At 38.2% G+C, this 11,887-nt stretch overlaps 1 long non-coding RNA gene across 1 annotated transcript; it reads left to right on the top strand.

Moving 5' to 3' along the window:
• The first annotated feature begins 1,174 nt into the window (after nucleotides 1-1,174).
• On the top strand, nucleotides 1,175-2,037 carry LOC104598427 (uncharacterized). The gene is made up of 2 exons (XR_735377.3): nucleotides 1,175-1,503; nucleotides 1,624-2,037. It is a non-coding gene; the product is annotated as an uncharacterized LOC104598427 (long non-coding RNA).
• The last annotated feature ends 9,850 nt before the right edge of the window (nucleotides 2,038-11,887 follow it).

Genomic DNA, 11,887 nt, shown 5'->3' with positions numbered 1-11,887 from the left:
AGCGGCACGTCTTTTTCAAAATTTGAAAAAATGCCCACTTTCGCGCCCCCAAGTGGCGTGCCCCTTTTTTTTTGAAATTTCGAAGCAAAGCGTGCGCACCGCCACATCTAGCGACATTTAGACAGGCCAACACTCTTCCCGCATAAATGGACGCTCGAAGAAACACAAGAAACCTTGACAACGCACCTCGCGCCAGCAGAACCAAGGTTCAAAAGTGCAGGACAAATCTACCTAACACCTTGCGAACTCCCCGCGCCAGGGCAAGACCTTAGCACGAGGAGTGGGGGGCAATTGATGAAGGAAGATTTGGCCCGACTTCGCAAATCACGGCACGTGGCAAAAAAGGCAAGTAGCTCGGCACTCAAGACAACATACCGAGGGTACAAATACCAAAGGAAAGGGACCAGCAGGCCCGAACTCCCTATTTAGAGCTCGAACTCCCTAGCAAGAGGCCCGAGCTCCCTACTTAGGGCTCGAACTCCCTAGCAAGAGGCCCGAGCTCCCTACTTAGAGTTCGAACTCCTTAGCAAGAGGCCCGAGCTCCCTACTTAGAGTTCGAACTCCCTAGCAAGAGGCCCGAGCTCCCTGCTTAGTGCCCGAACTCCCTACTTAGTGGTCAAACTCTCCGCAAGGTGCCCGAGCTCCCTACTTAGTGGTCGAATTCTCCGCAAGGTGCCTGAGCTCCCTACTTAGTGATCGGACTCCTTGCGAGGAGCCCGAACTCTCCCTTTTGACCCCGTCACACAAAGCAGAGACCCGAACTGGCCCGTCTTATGACAGTTCGGGGCCTCCCCTTATCCAAACTCGAGACTTTTCCTTACGCACCACTCCAGGCACTTCGCTTCCAAAGCATCAAACTGGACGAACCACGCCGTACCTGACACCGAAGGAGTCCGTATCCAGGGGCGGCGCACCTAACTGACTAGGGATCTGACGCTTGACGGCCGCATTTCCAACGGCCACCTGCCACCATCACCTGTCACCACTGCCACCAGTTACAGAGACGACTCCAACAAAAGGAGCAGTGACGGTTCTGCCCCAGCAGAGGCGATGATGCCCGGACTGGCAGAAGCACGGAAATACTCATTCCCGACCTGACAAGAGTCTAGGAGTGAGTGCGCGAGGTGGTTATAAAAGGCGCTCCACCCCCAAAGAGGAGGTATGCAAACTTTGCGCTATTTGATTTATCTTGCCTTTGAAGGATTCTAACTTAAGCTTCGGAGCCTCTACACCGGGTTCTCCCCGGAGCTTCTTCATCTAACCCGTTTCAGGTCCCCCGCTACTCGATTCAGAGGCAAGGTCGTTGGCAGCTAAGACCGGCCGGATTGCGCATCATCACCCCCCATTCCCGATCCCCTCCCCCGAAATGTGATTCCCATTCCGATATTAGTTCCTTTTTCTTTCTTTTTGGACAAAAAACCCCTCTGATCCAACCTGCGATTGAGTTGCTGTGAAAATGAAGAATCCCTTGCCGTTGCCGCCGTCAACCAAATTTCCGGTGAAGTAAGTCCACTGCCAACCATCTTTCTCCTCCTCCGTCTTCTTCCTCCAAATCAGCTACCGCTCTTCTTGCTCCTCCTCATCTTTTTTATAGCTTGTGAAATATGGTGGTTTATTTTACAGATCCGCCCCATCTCCTCTTCGGATCTGCCCTGCTGTGATTCATTTTACAGAGCTGCCCTATTCTTGTTCGTTTTAATATGCTTCCTACTCTGGTGAGGCATATGTTTTGTTTGGTTTGATTATAGCTCTGGGAGATCGGATGATACATATGTTTTAGGATTTTCCATACATTTGTTTGGTTTGATTATAGTTCTAGGAGATTGGCTGATACATATGTTTTAGGATTTTCCATAATAAAAATAAGAACCAAATGGGAAGTGTCAAATCAGCACCGGAAGGAGAACTGTAAACTTTGGCTTTAAGAGGTGTCTTACATGTGACCAACTACTCTTGTGTGGTTGTTTTTGTGGTATTTATATTGTACTGAATCACTGGTGACTCTGTAAAACCAATATGTAAGGAACCTTATTAGCTCGCTTTGTCTTGTTTTTTATGTTGTCTCCAGAGACTTACTACTGCTGAGCATGGTCTAACAGTAATAACAATAATGGTACTAGTAATTAGAATTAGGAAGGGAGGAGAAGGTGACAAACTGTGAAGTGTTAATCAGGGATTCAGGGCAAGGACTTCCGTCCACGTCCAAGGTGGAGGAGGAGGCGGTGGTGGGGGACTTCTCTCTACTTTTTCCTTATGGACCTTGTCTCTTTCTCTTGCCTTGGACAATAATTTTCACATTGAAAAGCTGTCAGACACCACGGACTCTTTGGCCCCTCCGAAATAAATTAAAAATCTTCGTTCTAAATACTCAAAAGAACAGAAAAAGCATCCAGTTCATTTTCTGTCCAGTCTCTAAGTCTCCTACTTTTTCTGTTTATTTCAACACTGTTAACTTGTTCAGGATCAGATCAAAGGAATTTCAAAAGAATAAGCTTTCTGGGGTTAATTATCTTTCTTGACAAAGAAAATGCTCATTCTGATGAAGAGGATGATAATCCACTGCAGAATTCATGGGCTTTGATATTACTGCATATGATAAAACTGCTCCATTTAGCAACAGTTTGTTTTATCTATCACTGGCTAGTACTATATAGTATATTCTAGAAGCTTAGATGTGTGGAAACCCAAGGTCAAACTTATGAAGATCAAGCAAGCAGCCTTAGCATATCAACTCACAGGCTGCAGATGCTATTTCTTGAATATCTCTTAGAGAAAGTCTTGGAGATATAGAAGGTTATCTGTACAGTTCAGCATCCCCACGCAAGGGTTTGAATGGTTTTGGAATTTTAGATTTATTAATTTGGTGTTTCTTAGGCAACAAGTTTTAGAATGCCACATAGCAAATGATTTTTGGCAGTTCACGAAGGGTATGTCTATTACTTTTCTCTATCTATATCACTGTATATCTGATGAGAATAAGTGGAAATAAATAAAAAGAAAACTTTGAAGTTCTTGGTTTTAATGTCTGTTGCTTCTAATTCTGTTTCCTTTACTGTTGACTCTTTGTGTCCTTTGGTGCCAACCCCAATAAGTCTTCCTTTATGGTTTCTTTCAAGATCTTAAATCAATATCAGAATCGAGACTTTGAACTTAAACCTCTTTGTTAGAATTATTTTTAGCTCAGCTCCTTGATTATACTGTGGTTGATCCTTGTTCATTGTGTGTGTGTGCCTTGGTAAGGTTATCCAGATGGAAAGTGTGATATACTAGAGTACAGAGTATGGTCATTTATGGATTTCCCATTGATGAATGGATACTTCTTAGCTATCATGGAGTTTTTGATTTGGTTATTTATTAAAAAAAATGTCATTGGCCACACTCCAGCCAAGAGGATCTTTCAATATGTAGTATGTTATATTTCTGGAAACCAGGGATCCAGGGTGGATATTCCACCTGAGATTCTTTTTGTGCCAAGGGGCCATTACTTGGTATAATAGTAAAATCTTGGGTTGCCAACATTGATATTAGCCTTTTTTAATTCCTTTTGTGGTCAAGATCCTGATTGAGTGATTGTCCTTCACATATTAGTGGTTGAATAAAAATATACTATTTCCATTTCTCAACTTCAGAAATTGCTTTTCTGGCATAAGGTTTTCTTAGAAGCCCTAGTCAGCAGCTTTCTCTATGCTTTACTTGGTATTTGTTGAAAACAATTGTTTTGCAGGTTAAGTTGAAAAGTGTCTCTTGCATGGTTTAATTTTAATGGTTAAACATTTTGTCACCTATGAAATCTGGATACCTGTATATGAGTGTTATGTCATGTTGGATATTCTGATTTTTTGTGTAAATTGTGTATGCAACAACTTGTCCATCCATTCCTCTACCGTATTTTTGTCATATCTTTACAACTCGATATACATTTGTTAACCCTTATTTGCTACTTTCCACACTTGAGTGGAGATAAAGATGTTTGTACCTCTTAAAGTTTCACTAAGTTGGGATAAAAGGAAATTGGAATATGCGTTGGCTCATTTCCCTTGCTGCTTTTTTGGTAGGGGAGTTTGCACTTTATTATTTCTTTCTTTGTAAAGTTCTCTTGGTGATTCACAACAAGTAGCTTTGCCCCATATTTTTACTTACACATTACACATTTATATTTCTCAGTTGTACTTTTGAGTTTGTTCATTTCTCATTTAACATCCCTGTAGATTTACAGGAACTTCAAGAAATACATTTTTTGTGTCCTATGTGATTTTGTAATTTGTAAAATCTTAAATTCCTGTAATTTGCAGATTTACCGAAACTTCAAGAAAATCTTAAATTCCAAGGAATACAATCATTTAACATCCCTGCAGATTAATCATCTCAATTTGCAAAATTATTGTAATTTCTGCAAATTTTCAGGTATTTTCATGCATTTTTCTGCAATTCCCTACAAAATTTTTAGTATTTTCATGCATTTTCTGAATTTGCTGCAAAATTGTTGTAATTTCTACATTTTTCCTGCAAAATTTCTACATTTTTTTTTCAATTTCTGCAAATTTTGAGTATTTTCATGCATTTTTCTGAATTTGCTGCAAAATTATTGTAATTTCTGCATCTTCCTGCAAAATTTCTGCAATTTCTGCATTTTTTTATATTTTAATACACTTTTTGCTTTTTTATTTTTATTAGGGGCAAAATTGGAAAGCATGGCTGATTCCGATTCCTGCCTCTTGATGAACCAAACAGCATCAATTGGAATCCGATTTCGATTCCTGTTTGAACCAAACAAGTGGGGGAATAGACCATTTCGATTCCGATTCCAAGGGATTCCCATTCCGATTCTGAACACAAACCAAACGGACCCTGAAAATTTCTTTTGTGTTAAAAAAGATGAACAACCGAAAAAATAGAACTTTCAGAACCTACACCAAAACCACCCTCTCTATACACGCATCCACTGGTCAATAACAGTAATGGAGGCAATGGAAGGAAAGAGAAATAAAAAAAAAATCCTTTTTCTTTTGTTTATTCGTTTGTGTTTAATCAATCCTATTGTTTAGATGAACAAAGAGAATTTTCATCAGTGTTAATCTCTAGTTGAGATTTCAGTTTTGGTAGAGTTGTTTTTGATCTGAAGTATGTGTCACTGGTTGACACATATAATGTTTGAAATGAGAACACAGTTTTTGTGAATATGGGGTCACCTCGAGAATTATGCTTTCTCGTCTATCATTAGTAAGGCGAGATTTGTAGCTTCTGCAATAAGCGATTATAGAGCTGATTATAGAGCTGAATGGTTGTTGTTCAAACTCATTTTTGTTTGGATACCACCATATAATAAACCACATCGTAACAGCATCAATTAATAAAACTTGTCCCTCTTCATGAGCTTGATCAAAAACCCACCACTCGTTCAGCCACTGTGCAATGGATTTATTTGATGTCGAATTCAGCCACAATCATAGGTTGAATCCAAACCATATTGGCCTGATCACAGGGTAGTAGAGTAGGATATGTTCGATTCTTTCTTCGTGATTACCACGTACAGATCTAGACGACAATCTTTTTCTTCCAGCACCCAATACTTCTCTAAACTAACCTTAGTGGGGAGAGTGTCATAGAACATACTTTTCTTGGTAAATTATAAATAGGCACCTTGTACTTAGGGTGTAGTGATACTTAGCCCCCAAACCTTTTTTTTGCAACAAAGACCCCTTGTGCTTTTGGATTGTAGCACGGCTAGGCCTACCTCTTTGTGCTTTTGCAACAATGTCCATGTCAGCAGCTTCTCCTGGACACTGTGTTTGGTTTGAAGGAAAAAGTAGGGAAAGGAAAGGTAGAAATTACAAACCTTTAATGAGTTTCCCTACAATTCCCTTTCTTTCCCTACCTTTTTCTTCAAACCAAACAGAACCTAAACCTTTCTCCTTTCTCCCTTACTCCTTCCTAGCTTTATCACACTTTCTAGATCTCTTTCTTCCCCTTCTTCTACCCAAGTCTTCCATTAAGCCACATCATCAACCCTTTTTCTCCATTTCTCTCCCTTCCCAACACATTTATAATTTTGCAGATTTTTTATTTGTTTTTTAAAGATGAAAGAATACACGTCTCTTGATAAATTTAGAGCCAATAAGATGGGATTTTACCTAAACAATTTCCTAAAATCAAAGCCATATGTAATGCTTCCGCATTCTATTTAGAGATGGCAATTTGACCCGTCCCCATGGGTCTCTTCCCTGCCCCGCCCTGGTCGGGGTTTGGGGTGGACTCGAGGAAAACCCAAAACTCTAGTGGTTGGAGACGGGGTGGGGATGGTATTTGTCCACCCTGCCCCTACTATATTATATAACATAGTACATATAAAATTGTTAATATATGCTAATGTATATCATATCATTATATATTATATTATACCATATTATATTACATAATATAAAATAGTTCTAAATAGATTTAAAAAAAATAAAAAAGTAAATTTATAAGTTTACAAGTAAGAATGATCAGGGCAGGGCAAAGCCGGGGATTCCTGTTCTCATGGGACGGGGATGGGGTTAAGACTTTTAGCCCCGCTGGGGTTTGGGGCGGGGAATTTCAATTCGGAATCAGGTACAGGACAGGCAAAACGCGGCCCTACCCCACCCCCCGTTGCCATTCCTGCCACTTCTCAATTACCTAAAAAAGTTTTCCGAAAACATCTCCCCTCCAAAACAGCCCTCATGTTTTCTCCTTTTACTTTTCTCAGTTCCTTTGTTTTTGTTATTTTCTATTTATTATTATTGTGAGAAAATAGCACACATAACACCAGAGCTTCTAATCTTACAACTTTACAAGCTGTGGTTGCAAATAGAAGAACGTGAAGCTGCAGTTGTAGATCAAAACCAAACAAGGGGAGCATTAGTTTTGCCATTTTTAGTAGGTCTGTTATTCCCACTCTCCCACCATAAATCAAAACCAACTAACATTGAATAGGATGCATAACTGAGTGTGCTGTCAAATGGAGGAACCACTTCCTACCATTAGTAAACTTACATTCTAGCATATGATCTTTTAGAATTAACATCAAAGTGAATTTAAATTCCATTGACGTCCCTATTTATATATTTTTTAATGCAAAACTTCTTGTTGTTAAATGGAAGACCTCTCTCTTCCACCTATACAGACATTTATCTACATCTTGAAGATAACGTATGTGTTTGGTTTTGTTTACGTTTTTTTACTTAATATTTGTATTTTTTTCGTTTGCAAAATCAAGAAAAGTAATAATTGCAATCATTTATGACAAATAGGCATCATTAGGCTCCACATCAGCGTAACAATGAAAAAATGTCTAACCGTTTGTAGAAACTTTAAAAAATAACTTTTATAAACGGTAGGCATGCACAAAAATCAAAGTCTACATTTGTCATTCTCGATGTGTTCAGAAGAGAAAGAGAGGGGAATTGCTGAAGTAATGCCTATATAGCAGCGTTTACTGAATAAACACCCACGGAACCAAACACCCTGAACATCGGTGCACAATCTCCAAAAACCAAAGGACGCTGTTGTGTTGATTGTAAGCATTCTATGAATTCTATTATAAAAATTTAGAAAGAATTCAGAGCAAACATGATATTAACATAAGTTCTAAAACAAACCAAACGAATACACCCAGAACTTCAGCAATGGGGCCATGAGAAAAGTTGTTTTGATGTAGGACCCCATAACTTGCCATGTGGCAGCTGCCAGCTATCCTAAGGATCTAAACCCATTTAAATCGTAAAAACATAAGAAAGAGAAAAAAATCTATCTGATTCATGTCCTACTACACTTCTCAGATGATATCGAAGTTTGATATTTTATGTTGTGAAATTGGTAATTTAATTCTTTCTTACTTAAATGAAAAAAATATTTTTTTTTTATTTAAATTAAAAAAAAAACTGCATTTAAAGTAGGGATGTCAACAATATTCAAAATTCAATTTCAAATTCGAGATTCGAGATTCGACATAATTAAATCAAATTTGGATAATTCGAATATCTAATCGGTCGAATTCGGATATGACCTTATTCGATTCGATAAATATCTGAATTCGACCGATTATTTAATTCTTATATATAATATATAAAATATTTAAATGTTTTATATAATTTATATTTATAAGAATTAAATTATATAAATAATTTATATATTTATATGCATTATATAAATAAAATATTTATTTTATATATTTATTAATTACCTAAAATAATTAATTAGTTGAATTTGAATTCGATCTCGCATTCAGATATTAATTTTCAATATCCGTCAGATATCAAATCAAATTTGGATATTGAATTTTTAATCAGATTCGAATTCAGATATTACCTGATCCGATTCAAATTCAATCCATTTACACCCCTAATTTAAAGACTTGCAAAGAAAATTAAAGTAGTTTAGTTAAGAAAATTAATTATTTTACTATTTCAATCAACTCACTTAATTTATAAAATAACATATTTAGCATTTTAGTGGATAAAGAAAATAAATTAATTATTTACTGAGTTACTTTATTATCTAGGTTTAATTTATTACTAATAAAATATTATTTGCAGGAAATTATTTTTATACTTAATTTATATTAAATTTAATTAACTTTAAATATTGGTTAGGCTTTAAAAAACTTTTAAATAATGGACAAATTACTTAAACTTCCCGTATAGAGTTTAGTAGTTTACGTTATTAAAATGTTATAGTTACCTAATTTTCAATTTGGTTAAGTTTTACGGTTGCATTAATCACTTTATCCACTCGTAAATGAAATTTTCTGTTATTTAAAATTTTATCAACCCCTAAAGTTTAATTAGTTATTGTCTTTCAAGAAAAGTTTAAGTAATTAGTTATTAATTAAACTATTATCTGTGGATAATTGTTTATATATTAAACTTAGATTAAATTTAAGTAATTTTTAAAAACCGCGTACGATCATGGGTACCAAAGAATTAACATCTGGTAAGGTGTTAATTCATTGGGTTAATAGGGAGGAGAATAGATATAAGTTAGTAGGAAATCCAAACTAGGGATCATGAGGGGAAATTACATATCGGACTTTAATGTGGTGTTTAATTAATGTACTAGTGGGGACCCGTGTGATGCACGAGATTTATTAAGGTTGTGTTTGGTTTGAAGGAAAAGGTAGGGAAAGGAAGATAAAGATAGGAAAACCAATACAAGGTTTGTATATGCTTTCCTTCTTTTTCTTTCCTTTCCCTACCTTTTCCTTCAAACCAAACATAGCCTAAGCAAAAGTTAAATAATAGATAGGGTCATTTATTAAAATATCTTTTATAGTTTCATGGATTTACTAAAATCTACCCTATACTTAGCATTTTACAAAAACACCACTTAAAATTTGCATTGGATTTAATCAATCTTCAATTATATGATAGTGGAAAATGACAGTATTGACCCTAATGTTCATTTAAATAAATTTAATCAAAAGAAAATAAAAATAAAAATAAAAATATCATTTTTTCCCTTAATAAGACACAAGCAACCACTCTATTGGCTATATTTGGTCAATTTTGTTTTCTATACAAAAAAGTGTTAAGGGTATTTTTGAAATAAAAAGTCATGGGTATAATGGCAAAACAAACACTCCTTAATGAAAGGTTGATTACGTAAATAAGTTATAAAATATATGGGATATTTTAGTAAAATGAAAACTATAAGGTAGGTTTAAGTAAATATGTAAAACTATATATAAGGTGTGTAGGAATGGCAATGGGGCAAGGATCATATTCCCCGTCCCCAACCTCGACTCTGAAATTAACCCCCACCCCCGATCCCCAACAGGGATGGGCTCCCTATGGGGCCCGACCCCGACTAGGGATTCCTATAAATTCCCACTCCCTCCTTGCCAAAACAATCCCCATTCCCGACCCGATGGAAGTCGGGTCCCCATCGGGGATGGGGAAAATTGCCATACCTAAAGTTGTGTTCTAGTAAATGACCCCAATAGAAATACATAAGAGTATACAATTGTTTTACATTTTCAACTTTTTAAATAATTAATAATTATTCATATTTTATATACTACTTTTAATAAATTTTTTATAATACAAAAATAACAATAATTAATTTTATTTAGGTTTATTCATTAAACTGATGAAACCGATCAACTCGACTTGAGTTGCTCGATTTTCTAGTATTTTAGGTCGGCTTTGGTTCAAAAATTTCCTAATTTGACCAAGTTGGATCAGTTTCACTTTTGCCATTTATAAACCGACCAAAATCGAACGACCTAACCATGGATATATATTAATATTTTATATTTTAAATATAATTTTTAATATAGAAAAGTGGAAAATTTCCCATATTTCTTAGTCTAAAATGTTTTATATCATAAATCTAATTTTTAAATTTATTTTTTAATAATTACACTATAATTTTTAAAATTTAATTTAATTTTTAAGTTTAAATCTTTTGAACGGACTGACCAAACCAAAAAGTTACCCAAACCAGTACAACTTAAGTGGGTTAGATTTCACAAAAGGTCAATCGGTTTTAGCTTACCAACTCCCCAACCTAACTAAGTCAATTTTGATGGTACGCAATCCGGTTACTCCTATCTGGCACTTGCATGGCTCCTGAAGGGTACCTGAGATGGAGAAGATGAGAGATTCCCGGGGACTTGCCCGACGGGAACACTCCGACGCTTAAGTTAGAGTTCTGTGAAAGGTGCAAAGAGAGGAAGAAAGCTAAGAGTGCAGATAGCGCGAGTATCAGGAAGTTACCTCTGTCCTTTGGGATTGGGCTACTTATAACAGAACTCTGTCGAATCAGGCCCACCTGCCTCTGATAGGGTAGGTATAACCACCACTGTCGTCCTGCCGTAGCCGTTACAGCCTGGGTTGAGGTGACACGTGCGGGACCGTCCTTGCAGGGTACGTACCTGTCAGGTGTAAGACACCTTCTAAAGGTGGCGGGCACGACACTGTTTGACGAGAGACGTGGTTGCAGTCTCCAAGTTTGTCGGGTACGGTGGTCGAGCAAGAGGCCTTTCTGTGATGTGCCAAACTGCTCTTCTGCGAGCTACCCTACAAGTGGCGAGCTGCCTGTGGCCTTCTACACCGAGCTGTTTGGCCCGAGGTGTCTCTACCTCGGGAGTATCTAGAGGCGGATCGTGGTGTTCCTATTTGGGAGTGGCCTAAAATTCACTGGGAGGAGCTCGGGCATTAGGAAAGGTCAGAGGGCCCCGAGCTCGGAGGTAGCTCGGAGTGCCTCAGCCTTGGGAAGGAGGCGCAAACCAGGCGGCTCTCGGCGAGTAGCCTAACCCGCCGAGTTTCCAAACTAAACTCGGTGAGCCCTTCCCACCGAGTTGCGGTTGCACTTGCTGTGCTGTCACGCTGAGTCATCGCTTGAGCAAGGTCATGCCCACATGTACCCATGCTACAAGGTCGGGCCAAATCACCCTCCATCAATTGCCCCCCACTCCCTGTGCTGGCGGTGTTGACCTAGTGCGGGGAGTTCATGACGCGCCAGGTGGATTTGGCTTCGGTACTCATGCCACTCCGTCGTACGCTTCGTCCAGCTAGACCGGTCTAGTGCCCGGCTCAATCAAGAGAAACCCAGGTCGCGTTCGGTTTACGCGCGGACCTCACGCAATTTGGACTTCGCGGACGTCAAAAAACTCGCTAAACTGATTTCACCTCGAAGAGACCGTAGCCAGTTTCTTTGAGAGCCGTTGGATCATCTCAATCTTGACCGTTAACGCCCGGATGCAGTGGCTATAAATAGTGGGGGACCCTTGGTTATTTCTTCACCACAAAGTCTTCAGTGTTAGTGTTGAGCTCGCATCTAAGGTTCCTAGTTCGGGTTTTCTAGCTCGGTTATTCCCTTAGTTCGGTTCGCATTTCCTGCGATGAGTCCTCGAGCTTCCTTTTCT

The sequence above is a fragment of the Nelumbo nucifera genome, chromosome 6, assembly GCF_055504915.1.
Source record: "Nelumbo nucifera cultivar China Antique chromosome 6, China Antique-T2T, whole genome shotgun sequence".
NCBI lineage: Eukaryota > Viridiplantae > Streptophyta > Magnoliopsida > Proteales > Nelumbonaceae > Nelumbo > Nelumbo nucifera.
Note: the sequence above shows the minus strand (reverse complement) of the source record. Positions and strands in the feature narration are given on the sequence as shown.